Genomic DNA, 15,602 nt, shown 5'->3' on the forward strand with positions numbered 1-15,602 from the left:
TATTAGTAAATGTCTTTTCCTTTCCAAATGGCACTTAAGAATCCCAAGGCACCCATGATTTTAATAGGCTAAAGTAGTCCTATCATTTTTTTAGACTTTAACTTTTTGTGGAAAGCATAGGTTTGGGGGATGATGTTATAAGTTTAAAAAAATGCTGTTTTACAAGGAACATCCTATCAGTTCTTTTGATATGCGTTCACGCAGCCAGTTATGCGGAATGCCAGCACCATCCGAGCCAGGTGAAATGAGGAAGCTCTAAGTGAAATCTTAATAATGATGGGAAATATTGGTACTGCATGCCAAAAGCTTCCATTTTCCCTGCCTCTCAGAAATTCTTTGTACCTATTGTGTTTCGGCGGAGTCTGTGTTTAAATGGGAATTTTTCAGCAGAAATTGGAGGCTCTGTAAAGTGTTTCTTTGTAATTTCTGAGGTGAATTTATAGATGTCCTCGTGAAACTAATATTTTTCCTCATTTATCATTAGGTTTTCTGACTATTTGGTAATTTTATTTTTTTCTGAAAACTTACCGTTTTATGTTGAAAAGAGTAAAACTGCCAATTGCTATGTTTTAGCCCAAATCTAATTAAGTAGATTTTCTATTTTTAAATTTGAATTAGGTAAGTGTTCTAGAATAGATGTGAATGAGAGTTTACAAATTGGTCTCATTGATCTCCTTTTACAGGTGAGGAAATGGAGCCGGAGGGAGGTTGTTACTTGCCCAGGTACAGAGCTATTCAGTGGCAGACCTGGGGCATAAACACAAGCGTTCGGTTTCCCAATGCTGAGGTCTTTACACTTTCCAACTTCTCTTTGGTTATAGGACATGAATAGAAACGAGAAATCACTTTTTTCTTTTGTTTTTACCATTTTTTTTTTCAAAATTTTGTTGGCTTTTTGATTGAAATTGCCAAATGAAAGTGTGACTTATTGGAACTCTACAGTGATTTCTAGGTTGAAAATGACATTTAAAATCCATAATCAAATAAGTTTGTGTGGTGTTTCCCAAGTATATAACTAAGCTTTGCCAATTTAAGGCAAAACTATCATTTTATTCACTTATATACAATTACATTATTTTGCAGTAATAATGAGTTCATTTTTCTTAAATCAGTATTTTCCTAACTTATAATAAGAGACTTAAGCCATCTGTAGACTTAAAATTGAATTATGATCTCACTCTTCTAAATAACTTATGCGAAGAATGAGTATTGTTGGTCCTATTGTTTGTATTTATTCACCCCAAGAAGTGCCCATTTATGTTTCTTCTCTTTTTATGTTTTCTACCTTTAACCCAGATTCTATGTCCAAACAATAGCTCTAAACCCCTAGTGACTCATTTGATTTTTTTTTTATATGAACAAATTGCTTCTTCCTCTCGTTCACATGCCATGCATGTTTGCCCTTTTGTATGCCTAGAAAATGTTAATAATTTGACATGATTCTCCCCCAGTATGAATTATATTGCACTGTCATTCCTTTTCCAGATAAGTTGTTAAAGCATTTGGTTGGTCATTCTACCCATATGAATTCAGCTCCCTTAGCTTGTATGTAATTGAGATTTGACATATACAATTTAGAGTTTAGAAACCTCTTTTGGATTCTCTCATATTTGTAGCACTTTAGTTTCTTACTTCCATTAAAAAAAGGTTTTAAAGTCAGAAGGAGAAGAAGGGTTGGCTTAGACCCAGCAGATTGTGATTCTTAGGAGAGGAAGGAAGGAAAGACAAATTGAGGAACTGAGAGTGCAGTTCTGCTTAGGTTTCCAAGATGAGTGGATTGTGGCAGTGGTGACCCATTCTGCTTGGCTGTCCTAACAATTTATGTCAATGACTTCATGTCTTTTTGGATCCAGTGGGCTTAGTTTGGTAGGTTTTGCTATAACTTATCTTGTCTGCCTCTATATTCGTGGTTACAAAGTGTGGAATGTAGGGCAAGGTTACCAGTAGAGATGAATGTGTGTGTGTGTGTGTGTGTGTGCATGCACACACGCAATTTCCAGCTTCCTTCAGTAGTCATGGAAAAACGTACAGCAATCAAATCTGTCACATTCCAAATATATAATATTTCTCATGACTGCTTCTGGTAGGCTGCCCTATATTAGAAGGGTAAAGGAAGCAACAGATACCCACGAGCCTTGCTTAGATTTGTCCCATGTCATTGGCGTTCTGAGTGTGCATGTGAATATTGTTTTCGTCCATGCAGTTTTTTTATTAGTATTCTGGATAATGATTAGTCATATACCAGCCTGTACCAGATTAGCCTTTTATAAAACTATCGTTAACATCTTTACCAGTGATTCAGAACTAAAAGACATATCAGAATTAGATTACTGGGACATGGGACAAATCTAAGCAAGGCTCAAGGGTTTTTGTTGACTCTCTCCCCTTTCTAAGATAGGGCAGCTCACCAGAAGTAGACATGAAAAATATATATTTGGAACGTTATAGGTTTGGTTGCTGCACATTTTCCCATGACTATTAAAGAAAGCTAGAAATTGCATACACACACACACACACATATACATCACTGCTGGTAACTTTGTTTTAGCAGGGTATTAAATGTACCTGTTAACTTGCTATTGGGAAAGTAAGTGTCTTAAAAGAATAAATGGGCCTGTTTCTAAGCAGCAACGGTTTTGGCATTTAGCAGATCCACAGCCTAAGAGCTTTATCTTCAAAATGAGGGCTAGAATTGGAATACCCCGTAAGATCCTTTTTGACTGTCAAGTTCAGAGATACACTGATATGTTGGGCTGGAATTTTTGTGATTATATTGTTCATTTTGAAAAAGGGTTTCCCTTCTACTATCAAAGAAAGAGATTACATTAGTACTTTCTGCTGTTCTCCTGGCTGGTTTCAAGGCTTTCTTATTCTTCTCACTTCCTTGATAACACTGCCCCATATCCTGCCCCCCTTTTTTTTTTTTTTTCTGATGCTCTTCTGTTGTAGTCTGAGTTCCCCAGGATGCAGACTCTGAGGTGGAAATTAGTGCCCTGGAAGTTTCTTAGAAAGTGCTGTTGAGACCAACCGCTGTGGAGTGGAAGGAAGAAGCCAGCACTGGGCAGAGGGGAAGTTAGGCTGCCCTGTCGTCTTGGTGAGATCTGACCCCCTAGAGGCTCTAAAACTGTGATGGTGCGTCACCATCGTCTCCAGATAGAGAGGGGCGCAAGCCTTTATATTCCCCATGTCAGCCAGTCTTTGGATGTGGGCTGCCCTGGGAGGGGAGCGTGAACTTGCAAGGGGAGACTTCAGTCAAGGCCGTTCTGAAGAGAGCTGATAGCTGAGGCCTGTATGCTGGCAGTACTACAGCATCTGGGGAAGAAATCCTTCAGTTGTGAAAGGGGATCTAGGTAGTACATCACAGTTTCCACTCCATCTTTTTTGCAAGGGTGCTGGAGGTTTCCCAATGGCTTGGGGGATGGGTTGGAATTTCCAGGAATGAGGAGTTGTAGGGCAGAGTGACCAGGAGGTTGAAAAATGACAGAGAAGAAAAGTTGGTGTGAGTAGGTTCTGTCAGATCATTGAGTTCTGGCATTGATTAGTGCTTTTCTAAACAAGTTTAAAAATCCTATCTATTTATTGTGATGCAATAAAAATAAAAAAAACTTTTTAAGTTACAGAATTCTGATGAAAACTCTTGGGTTCTCTATGCAGAGCAATGTGCCTATCTATATGCATATAAATTCTGTTTGTTATAAACCTGCTTGTTTTTTCAGTTCCCTATTTATAGGCTTTTTTCTTCTTCCATCTCTTAATAATTATGCTCTTTTGGCATCTGCATATTAAAACATTATTGAGTTTGAAATTTTCTGTTTGATGTATTTGTTAATGCTCAATCACAGTAAATCATTTTCTCACGTATTTTGTAATTTCTAAATTATAAGGTCATTTTCAGTGAGGATTCTTTTGTGCTTTCGTTTTGGTTTAGTTTTTCTAGCTTGCGGAAATCCATCGTGGCCTTGTTTATGGAGTGTTACTTTAAAGTATTTTTATGTTTGTTTATTTCACATACTCCAGGGATATCACAAGCCCAGGACCCATTTTTTTCTTAATTTCTTAAGCTTGGAGATTCTCATACAAATAAGATTCAGACTTCAGAACTGTTGTGACACAGGCTTAGGGTTTTATTTTCTGGTTGTAAGCGTTTCCCCCGCCCTCTCACCCAGATTCTCGGAGACAAGCTCCACTGAAGTCTTACTAAGACAATGGGTGGATTTGTCCTGTCCCCCTCACCATTTTTTAACTGTGATCGCAGCCCTTTGACAATGGCTCCAGTTTTATGGAAGCACCTCAGAGCCAACTTTATGCCCAACTTGTGTGCCCAAGATCTCTTATTCTGTCCCTATAGGGGCATCAGGGTTGCTACAAATGGTTGGATAGGTTGTATCCAGTGTTGAAGAAAAGCCGGGCCAGAAACTTAGCCTAACTCTGCTCTCCTGAGAGAGAACTTTCTTCTGATCCCATTCCTTGAGGTGGGCATCTTACCAATTTCAATTAGACCTAGGCGCTATAAGAGACTCCAGTGATTCTTCCTGGTGGCTACAGCTGGCAATATTTGCTTTGGTGCTTACTACCACTTTGGCCATCAGTCCTAGCTTTGGTTTGGCACCAGGGGGGTTTTCTTTACTGCAAGTGGAACTGTGTATTTAATTTTTAAAATGTGTTGCTCTTTCTCATCTTTTCTGTGTTGTTTATTTATGGTGGAAAGTCTTCTTCATTAGCTCAGTTGACCGTATTGGGGCACCTGGAATTCCCACAAGTTACTTATTAACCTCTATTCCTCAGATATCACCTCTTTGAAATGGGAGTAATAATAGCCCACCTGTATGGCGTTAGTTTAAATTTAGAGCACCTAGTAATTTCCCCATCAGTATTTGTGCCATTTAAAGCTTTACCACTTTAGGGAAGAGTTGGAAATGTAGTAGTGGCTGTGTTTACTTACTTAACAAGAAGAGGAAGTCTTAGTTAACGCCCTGGAGAAACCAGAGAAACTTTGTTCAGTGTAGCACAATGTCGAAACTGAAGCTCTGAGCCCCACCCTTTCTTATGTTCATGTGCCAAAGGTCACTTGGCACCAAGAGTGAACAGAGAGGAATGTCCTCTCAGTATTGCCTGGAGGATCGCTCAGGGGAGCTCTGCCTGGATTGTGAGGGTAGGTAAGTTTGAGTTTGTGAATGTTTTCTTTGCTAAGGAGGGCTCTCAAAGGCGTAATTATCATGGAGGATATTTGTAGACCTTGAAACATGTGGTAATGCTTTTAGTCCCAGTAAACCCTTTGACAATATTGTAAATTCCCATTTGGAATTCCAAGTGGATTCTGAACTTGGTGAAATTGGTACTCCAGGTGCCACAGGGTGCTGCCTCCTGCCTCCTGGCTTCTTGCTTACAGAGATGGGGATATACAGGATTTCCTCCCCTTAGGTCATGATGTTTAAGGGACTAATTCCCCACACCCCACCCCAATTATAGCTAAGAAGAAATCTGTTGACTGTTAACAGTTGGGAAAGCACAGATATATCATGTTTTCTTAAAATTGCTTTAAAATTAATCTGGTATGCAAAATACTCTGATTATCCTATAAATATTAACTGCTTTGGATTGTTATACACGGTTAGTTGTACTACGAAAATGTGCTTATTACCAAGTTCAGTTTTCCTAGGTTGTTATTGGCTTTGAGTCCACAGACTTAACACTGCCAAATTTCTGTGTAAACATTTTGCTTGGGACCAAAAAAAGTAGTGAATATGTGTATTTAAAGTTTGGTTTTTTTAAAAAATCCATATATATTAATGGATCTTGTAAATGTTTAAATAGTCAATTAATGGAATTTTTCAAAAAACAACTCTTTCCAAAAATCCATAATTTTTTATAAAACTTTCATAACACACCATAATTTTATATGTAGGGTGTTTTAAATAAAAAATTTGAGCTTAATGGCAAATATATATAATTCTCAATACATAGAGATCTACTATTTTTGTAGTTCTTATCGATTTATTTGTTACATTTAATATTCAGGAGGAGCCTTTTTGTTCTCTTACTAATAATTAAGTGCAAGTATAAATTAAGATTTATACTACAGAAAAAAAAAGGAGAGCTAATAATAGTGTATCACAATGTAGTACATAACAAAAGTAAATAACTGATTACATCACTGTTTTGGTGCTGGTAAATGTAATGCCTTCTTGAGTTTGGGTACCATGGTTATGGCTGTATTGATCCTTTTGGAAATGGATTCTTGGCTATGTTCATTTTCCTGTAATGTGTCTATTATTTATTGAGACTCTCTACACCATAAGGAGTATTATCAATTCACACAAGTTTGAACTACTTATACAAGCATTGTTTGCAGCTTTTTGTCAGCTAAAAAAAATGAGGTTCCTTGAGATGTTTATGGATTGATATATTTTTACCCTTGCTACAAAGCTTTTGTCAGCTTTACAGGCCGAAATTCTAAGGCAAATGTCAGAATCACTTTTAGTACAAATTTCATACATACTCTGGGAATCATACTCTGGGAATGGTATGTAAAATATTTTGTCTTTTGACACACCTATTCTCACCTTAAGAAGGATATACATGTACCTACTCTACCTAGAGTTTTTTTTTTTTTAACATCTTTATTGCAGTATAATTGCTTTACAATGGTGTGTTAGTTTCTGCTTTATAACAAACTGAATCAGTTATACATATACATATGTTCCCATATCTCTTCCCTCTTGCATCTCTCTCCCTACCACCCTCCCTCTCCCACCCCTCTAGGTGGTCACAAAGCACCGAGCTGATCTCCCTGTGCTATGCGGCTGCTTCCCACTAGCTATCTATTTTACATTTGGTAGTGCATATATGTCCATGCCACTCTCTCACTTTGCCACAGCTTACCCTTCCCCCTCCCCATATCCTCAAGTCCATTCTCTAGTAGGTCTGTGTCTTTATTCCCGTCTTACCACGAGGTTCTTCATGACCTTTTTCTTTTTTCCTTAGATTCCGTATATATGTGTTAGCATACTGTATTTGTTTTTCTCTTTCTGACTTACTTCATTCTGTATGACAGACTCTAACTCCATCCACCTCACTACAGATACCTCCATTTCGTTTCTTTTTATGGCTGAGTAATATTCCATTGTATATATGTGCCACATCTTCTTTATCCATTCATCTGATGAGGGACACTCAGGTTGCTTCCATGTCCTGGCTATTGTAAATAAAGCTGCAGTGAACATTTTGGTACATGACTCCTTTTGAATTATGGTTTTCTCAGGGTATATGCCCAGTAGTGGGATTGCTGGGTCGTATGGTAGTTCTATTTTTAGTTTTTTAAGGAACCTCCATACTGTTCTCCATAGTGGCTGTATCAATTTACATTCCCACCAACAGTGCAAGAGGGTTCCCTTTTTTGCACACCCTCTCCAGCATTTATTGTTTCTAAATTTTTTGATGATGGCCATTCTGACTGGTGTGAGATGATATCTCATTGTAGTTTTGATTTGCATTTCTCTAATGATCAATGACGTTGAGCATTCTTTCATGTGTTTGTTGGCAATCTGTATATCTTCTTTGGAGAAATGTCTATTTAGGTCTTCTGCCCATTTTTGGATTGGGTTGTTTGCTTTTTGTTATTGAGCTGCATGAGCTGCTTGTAAATTTTGGAGATTAATCCTTTGTCAGTTGCTTCATTTGCAAATATTTTCTCCCATTCTGAGGGTTGTCTTTTTGTCTTGTTTATGGTTTCCTTTGCTGTGCAAAAGTTTCATTAGGTTCCATTTGTTTATTTGTGTTTTTATTTCCATTTCTCTAGGAGGTGGGTCAAAAAGGATCTTGCTGTGATTTATGTTATAGAGTGTTCTGCCTATGTTTTCCTCTAAGAGTATGATAGTGTCTGGCCTTACATTTAGGTCTTTAATCCATTTTGAGTTTATTTTTGTGTATGGTGTTAGGGAGTGTCCTAATTTTATACTTTTTTTAATTTATCTTTTTTTTTAAAAAACTAATTAATTAATTAATTTTATTTTTGGTTGTGTTGGGTCTTCGTTTCTGTGCTAGGGCTTTCTCTAGTTGTGGCAAGCGGGGGCCACTCTTCATTGCAGTGCGCGGGCCTCTCACCATCGTGGCCTCTCTCGTTGTGAAGCACAGGCTCCAGACAGGCAGGCTTAGTAGTTGTGGCTCATGGGCCTAGTTGCTCTGCAGCATGTGGGATCTTCCCAGACCAGGGCTCGAACCCGTGTCCCCTGCATTAGCAGGCAGATTCTCAACCACTGCGCCACCAGGGAAGCCCTAATTTTATACTTTTACATGTACCTATCCAGTTTTCCCAGCACCACTTATTGGAGAGGCTGTCTTTTCTCCACTGTATATGCTTGCCTCCTTTATCAAAGATAAGGTGACCATATGTGCGTGGGTTTATCTCTGGGCTTTCTATCCTGTTCCATTGATCTATATTTCTGTTTTTGTGCCAGTACCATACTGTCCTGATTACTGTAGCTTTGTAGTATAGTCTGAAGTCAGGGAGCCTGATTCCTCCAGCTCCATTTTTCGTTCTCAAGATTGCTTTGGCTATTCGGGGTCTTTTGTGTTTCCATACAAATTGTGAAATTTTTTGTTCTAGTTCTGTGATAAATGCCAGTGGTAGCTTGATAAGGATTGCATTGAAAATGTAGATTGCTTTGGGTAGTAGAGTCATTTTCACAATGTTGATTCTTCCAATCCAAGAACATGGTATGTCTCTCCATCTATTTGTATCATCTTTAATTTCTTTCATCAGTGTCTTATAATTTTCTGCATACAGGTCTTTTGTCTCCTTAGGTAGGTTTATTCCTAGATATTTTATTCTTTTTGTTCAGTGGTAAATGGGAGTGTTTTCTTAATTTCACTTTCAGATTTTTCATCATTAGTGTATAGGAATGCAAGAGATTTCTGTGCATTAATTTTGTATCCTGCTACTTTACCAAATTCATTGATTAGCTCTAGGAGTTTTCTGGTAGCATCTTTAGGATTCTCTATGTATAGTATTGTGTCATCTGCAAACAGTGACAGCTTTACTTCTTCTTTTCCGATTTGGATTCCTTTTATTTCTTTTTCTTCTCTGATTGCTGTGGCTAACACTTCCAAAACTATGTTGAATAATAGTGGTGAGAGTGGGCAACCTTGTCTTGTTCCTGATCTTAGTGGAAATGGTTTCAGTTTTACACCATTGAGGATGATGTTGGCTGTGGATTTGTCATATATGGCCTTTATTATGTTGAGCAAAGTTCCCTCTATGCCTACTTTCTGCAGGGCTTTAATCATAAATGGGTGTTGGATTTTGTCGAAAGCTTTCTCTGCATCTATTGAGATGATCATATGGTTTTTCTCCTTCAATTTGTTAATATGGTGTATCACGTTGATTGATTTGCATATATTGAAGAATCCTTGCATTCCTGGAATAAACCCCACTTGATCATGGTGTATGATCCTTCTAATGTGCTGTTGGATTCTGTTTGCTAGTATTTTTTTGAGGATTTTTGCATCTATGTTCATCAATGATATTGGCCTGTAGTTTTCTTTGTTTGTGACATCTTTGTCTGGTTTTGGTATCAGGGTGATGGTGGCATCATAGAATGAGTTTGGGAGTGTTCCTCCCTCTGCAATATTTTGGAAGAGTTTGAGAAGGATAGGTGTTAGCTTTTCTCTAAATGTTTGATAGAATTCGCCTGTGAAGCCATCTGGTCCTGGGCTTTTGTTTGTTGGAAGATTTTTAATCACAGTTTCAGTTTCAGTGCTTGTGATTGGTCTGTTCATATTTTCTATTTCTTCCTGTTTCAGTCTCAGCAGGTTTTACATTTCTAAGTATTTGTCCATTTCTTCCAGGTTGTCCATTTTATTGGCATAGAGTTGCTTGTAGTAATCTCTCATGATCGTTTGTGTTTCTGCAGTGTCAGTTGTTACTTCTCCTTTTTCATTTTTAATTCATTGATTTGAGTCTTCTCCCTTTTTTTCTTGATGAGTCTGGCTAATGGTTTATCAATTTTGTTTATCTTCTCAAAGAACTAGCTTTTAGTTTTATTGATCTTTGCTTTCGTTTCCTTCATTTCTTTTTCATTTATTTCTGATCTGATCTTTATGGTTTCTTTCTTTCTGCTAACTTTGGGGTGTTTTTGTTCTTCTTTCTCTAATTGCTTTAGGTGCAAGTTTAGGTTGTTTATTCGAGATGTTTCCTGTTTCTTGATGTAGGCTTGTATTGCTATAAACTTCCCTCTTAGAACTGTTTTTGTTGCATCCCATAGGTTTTGGGTCGTCGTGTCTCCATTGTCATTTGTTTCTAGGTATTTTTTGATTTCCCCTTTGATTTCTTCAGTGATCACTTAGTTATTAAGTAGTGTATTGTGTAGCCTCCATGTGTTTGTATTTTTTATAGATCTTTTCCTGTAATTGATAGCTAGTCTTATAGCATTGTGGTCAGAAAAGATACTTGATACGATTTCAATTTTCTTAAATTTACCAAGGCTTGATTTGTGACCCAAGATATGATCTATCCTGGAGAATGTTCCATGAGCACTTGAGAAAAATGTGTATTCTGTTGTTTTTGGGTGGAATGTCCTATCAATATCAATTAAGTCCATCTTGTTTAGTGTATCATTTAAAGCTTGTGTTTCCTTATTTATTTTCATTTTGGATGATCTGTCCATTGGTGAAAGTGCGGTGTTAAAATCCCCTACTATGATTGTGTTACTGTCTATTTCCCCTTTTATGGCTGTTAGTAATTTACCTCATGTATTGAGGTGCTCCTATATTGGGTGCATAAATATTTACAATTGTTATACCTTCTTCTTAGATTGATCCCTTGATCATTATATAGTGTCCTTCTTTGTCTCTTGTAATAGTCTTTATTTGAAAGTCTATTTTGTCTGATATGAGAATTGCTACTCCAGCTTTCTTTTGATTTCCATTTGCATGGAATATCTTTTTCCATCCCCTCACTTTCAGTCTGTATGTGTCCCTAGGTCTGAAGTGGGTCTCTTGTAGACAGCATGTATACGGGTCTTGTTTTTGTATCCATTCAGCCAGTCTGTGTCTTTTGGTGGGAGCATTTAATCCATTTACATTTAAGGTAATTATTGATATGTATGTTCCTATTCCCATTTTCTTAAATGTTTTGGGTTTGTTATTGTTGATGTTTTCCTTCTCTTGTGTTTCTTGCCTAGAAAAGTTCCTTTAGCATTTGTTGTAAAGCTGGTTTGGTGGTGCTGAACTCTCTCAGCTTTTGCTTGTCTGTAAAGGTTTTAATTTCTCCATCAAATCTGAATGAGATCCTTCCTGGGTAGAGTAATGTTGGTTGTAGGTTTTTCTCCTTCACTACTTTAAATATGTCCTGCCACTGCCTTCTGGCTTGCAGAGTTTCTGCTGAAAGATCAGCTGTTAACCTTATGGGGGTTCCCTCGTGTGTTGTTTGTTGTTTTTCCCTTGCTGCTTTTAATATGTTTTCTTTATATTTAATTTTTGATAGTTTGATTAATATGTGTCTTGGTGTGTTTCTCCTTGGATTCATCCTGTATGGGACTCTGTGCTTCCAGGATTTGATTAACTATTTCCTTTCCCATATTAGGGAAGTTTTCAACTATAATCTCTTCAAATATTTTCTCAGTCCATTTCTTTTTCTCTTCTTCTTCTGGGACCCCTATAATTCGAATGTTGGTGCATTTAATGTTGTCCCTGAGGTCTCTGGGACTGTCCCCAGTCCTTTTCATTGTTTTTTCTTTATTCTGCTCTGCAGTAGTTATTTCCACTATTTTATCTTCCAGGTCACTTATCCGTTCTTCTGCCTCACTTATTCTGCTATTGATCCCGTCTAGAGTATTTTTAATTTCATTTATTGTGTTGTTCATCGTTGCTTGGTTCCTCTTTAGTTCTTCTAGGTCCTTGTTAAATGTGTCTTGCATTTTGTCTATTTCTAAGACTTTTGATCATCTTTACTATCATTATTCTGAATTCTTTAGGTAGACTGCCTATTTCCTCTTCATTTGTTAGGTCTGGTGTGTTTTTACCTTGCTCCTTCATCTGCTGTATGTTTTTCTGTCTTCTCATTTTGCTTATCTTACTGTGTTTGGGGTCTCCTTTTCACAGGCTGCAGGTTCGTAGTTCCCGTTGTTTTTGGTGTCTGCTCCCAGTGGCTAAGGTTGGTTCAGTGGGTTGTGTAGGCTTCCTGGTGGAGGGGACTAGTGCCTGTGTTCTGGTGGATGAAGCTGGATCTTGTCTTTCTGGTGTGCAGGTCCACGTCTGGTGGTGTGTTTTGGGGTGTCTGTGGCCTTAGTATGATTTTAGGCAGCCTCTCTGCTAATGGATGGGGTTGTGTTCCTGTCTTGCTAGTTGTTTGGCATAGGGTGTCCAGCACTGTAGCTTGCTGGTCATTGGGTGAAGCTGGGTCATGGTGTTGAGATGGAGATCTCTGGGAGATTTTCGCCGTTTGGTATTATGTGGAGCTTGGAGGTCTCTTGTGGACCAGTGTCCTGATGTTGGCTCTCCCACCTCAGAGGCACAGCCCTGATGCCTGGCTGGAGCACCAAGAGCCTTTCATCCACTCGGCTCATATCAGTTGCTTCTCTGTTGGGAACTCTTCTCATGGAGAAAGCCACCATCGCTTTGAAGAGATATTCTTCATTTGTATCCCAGGCATATGCTTTACCTCCCGGAGCTGTTCTGAGACTAAGTCTCACTTTAAAAGCATTTTCTGCATCCGAAGCTCTGGCACCCACCCCTAGAGTGTTTTAAAGGAGGTTTTTGGTTTTCAGAAGCTAAACTTGGAAACAGTTTCTTTAGCTTAAGTAAATTGCATATAAGAGGAAATGACTCTGGAGAGGATAAGATGTTTAGACTCATTTTCTATGTAAATAATTCTGAAATAAATTGTGTAAAGAGGTCTCCTTTTTGGTTTATTTTTCAGTGAAATCATGTGTCATTAATTCATCAAGGTAGGCATGAAGTTTACTTAAGGGAACTGCCTTGGAGGTTTAAGGGACTCCATGTCAGCTCATTATATTTTAGATTTTTAAATAATAGCTTGTTGAATTGCATAAAATTTTTGTGCAGGTGATATAATGAGGTAGATTATCATACATTCTTTTGATCATTTACCCTATAGGATAGTTCTAATTTAATTAAACCATTAAGTTTTCTTTAAAACTTCTTTTTTATTTTAGAGTTGAGGTTTGTGTATGTTTTTAACTGTTTAATTTGACATGTGAATACTTAAAATGATATTTTCAGCTATATGAAAAATTATACTTCTTATTTTAGTTAAAATTTATGGGCTTTGTATAGAGAATCTTCTGTATACAATATACTAACTAGGTTTGGGACTTTGACTAGCTGAAACTTGTGGTAGTTTTAATTCTCAATGTATTTTCTAAAATTTTAAAGAAACTTATAAAATATTGTCTCTGTGTACTTGGTAATGTAAAATCTCAGTTGAAATGGGTGTATGTTTCTTAAGCTTGCTGTAGATCTCACATGAACATTTGTCCAAGAATGCCTTGCTTTTAGGAACATTGGTATACAGTTTCTTGAATCTTAAAAATACATTGTGTCAGATGTTTAGATGTAACTCAGAACCATATTATTTAACTTCACTATTTATATGATCCTAATGGTCAGATTTAAATATCTGACAATATTATTATTACTGTAGGTTGCATTGCATTCTTTGTCTTCCTTCATTGTTTCTAAAAAATACTTTTTCTTCATTTTGTAGGTAATTTTTCTTTTTTTTCCCCCACTTTTTTATACAACTTGCCAGACCAAATGACACAGTTAGTATCCATTAAGTAGAGCCATGAATATCAATCTTGGACACAAAGCCTGGGATTGTAGTTGAGGAAGCCCTCCTGTTGCTCTGGCATGGTGTCCAAAGACTCTGAATGAAGTCTCTTAAAGTATTCAGAATCTCTGAAAGCCCTTTGGGCTCCCCATTGCCCATTCATAGCTGTTGTTGCACTCTTCTGGTTAAAAATTGTCTGTGGCTTTCCCATTTCCCATCATATCAAATTCAAAGTCCGGTACGTAACTTATCACTTGTAGTCATGTATCTTAATTTATGGCCTATACTTCTTTTTTTTTTTTTTTTCAATTTTTATTTTTTATTTTGGCCACACCATGCAGCATGCAGGATCTTAGTTCCCTGACCAGGGATCTGTGCCCCCTGCAGTGGAAGCACAGATTCTTAACCACTGGATTGCCAGGGAAGTCCCTGGCCTACACTTATTGATCTTTATGCTTTACACCTCCATGTCCTGCTTTTTCCTTCACTCATGCCGCAATAAGCAAGTCTCTCCCTCGTATGCAAAATTTACCTCGTCCTTAAGGTCTACTAATCAGGCCCATTAAATTTCTCCTGATCCCCTCTTCTAACATTGAAAGTAATCTGTTTTTAGTTGCTATATTTTCTTAAGGTGCTTCATGTTCTGTCTTGTGTTACTGTTATTTTTACATGTGTTGTAATATTTTACATCTCCTACGTAGCATAGCCTAACTTTGAATGATCGCTGAGCCGAGTCTCTGTCTCTTACTATGATGGGCTGGATGTGGTTTCATCTTGTATCGCCTATGTTTCCATGTATTTAGTAGATACTCATTGTAAATATTTGGCAACTGAATAAATATCATGGCATGGCAGTGAGTAATTGACTACCAGGCATTTTATTCCTCTGTTGGAATGGATGTTTGGGGATAAGACATCATCTCCCCAGCAGGGAAAGCTGAAGAAACAATCAAAGATGCAGTTTAAAAATGATCTAGATTATGTGTAGTATCTTAATACTGACAAGGAAAGAGCAACTTTTTCTAGGTAAAGCCTTTGGGCTGATAGGAAATTGAAGGGTAACACAAACTTTGGAAATAGTGACTATGGTTCTGAGTCAGAGAATGTTTTTCAGGAGTTCACAGTTCGGGGATAAATACAGTCAGTTCTGCTATCATGCTTGTTTTGAAAATGAGAATTTATTCCTACATTATTAATATTAGGGAACAATTTGAGTAGAATGTAAATTTCACATTTGTTATGTGTGATTTTATTTTATTTTCACCTAGTTGGTGAACACAGGCCATTTCACCTAGCTGAACTGAGCCACATAGGAATAGACAAAATGTACATGCGCACACGTCAGACGCCTTCCAGCTCCCTGACTTCACTGCATATCATGAATCACAACCACCCATATCTCATTTTCATAACTTTCCCTCCAATTTCAGATAACCCTTTTTCTACCACTGTACAATAACTCACAAGCTGCAACCCTTGGACACGCAATTCCACAAGCAAACTTCAAGTCTTTTGCAAGGTAAGATGCTATATTTATTATAGTTTTTATTTATTTTTTTAACCATTTAACATATGAAAAACTGTGCTAGGGTCTTTACTAGGCTCTTTTCTTTTTTATATGTGTTACCGACAGCTGTTTTTTCCCCTAAGTCCTGGGCTTTTCATGACGTGATTTTGCAAAGCATCATGACTTTTCAGGAACATATTATGCCGCATTATAACAGAATTGACTGTACTAATTGATAACATACAGCGTGTGAACTGACAGTTCTCTCTCTGTCTTTCTTTCCTTCATTTCTACCCTCCCTCTCCC

At 37.5% G+C, this 15,602-nt stretch overlaps 1 protein-coding gene across 10 annotated transcripts in view; it reads left to right on the forward strand.

The window, feature by feature from the left end:
- The window catches only part of EPS8 (EGFR pathway substrate 8, signaling adaptor), a 211,352-nt gene that overhangs the window by 82,517 nt on the left and 113,233 nt on the right, over positions 1-15,602 (forward strand). For 5 of the 10 annotated variants that reach the window (XM_082421931.1, XM_082421930.1, XM_082421942.1 and 2 more), the window contains exon 2: positions 15,220-15,308. The exons of 2 other annotated variants lie outside the window; for them this stretch is intronic. The gene's annotated coding sequence lies outside the window, so the exon portion shown is untranslated. Of the gene's footprint in view, positions 1-5,055; positions 5,157-15,219; positions 15,309-15,602 lie in introns of those variants that run through there. 3 more of the 10 variants (XM_082421936.1, XM_082421935.1, XM_082421940.1) reach the window with 3 other exon arrangements.

The sequence above is a fragment of the Balaenoptera physalus genome, assembly GCF_965194825.1.
Source record: "Balaenoptera physalus genome assembly, chromosome: 13".
Taxonomy (NCBI): domain Eukaryota; kingdom Metazoa; phylum Chordata; class Mammalia; order Artiodactyla; family Balaenopteridae; genus Balaenoptera; species Balaenoptera physalus.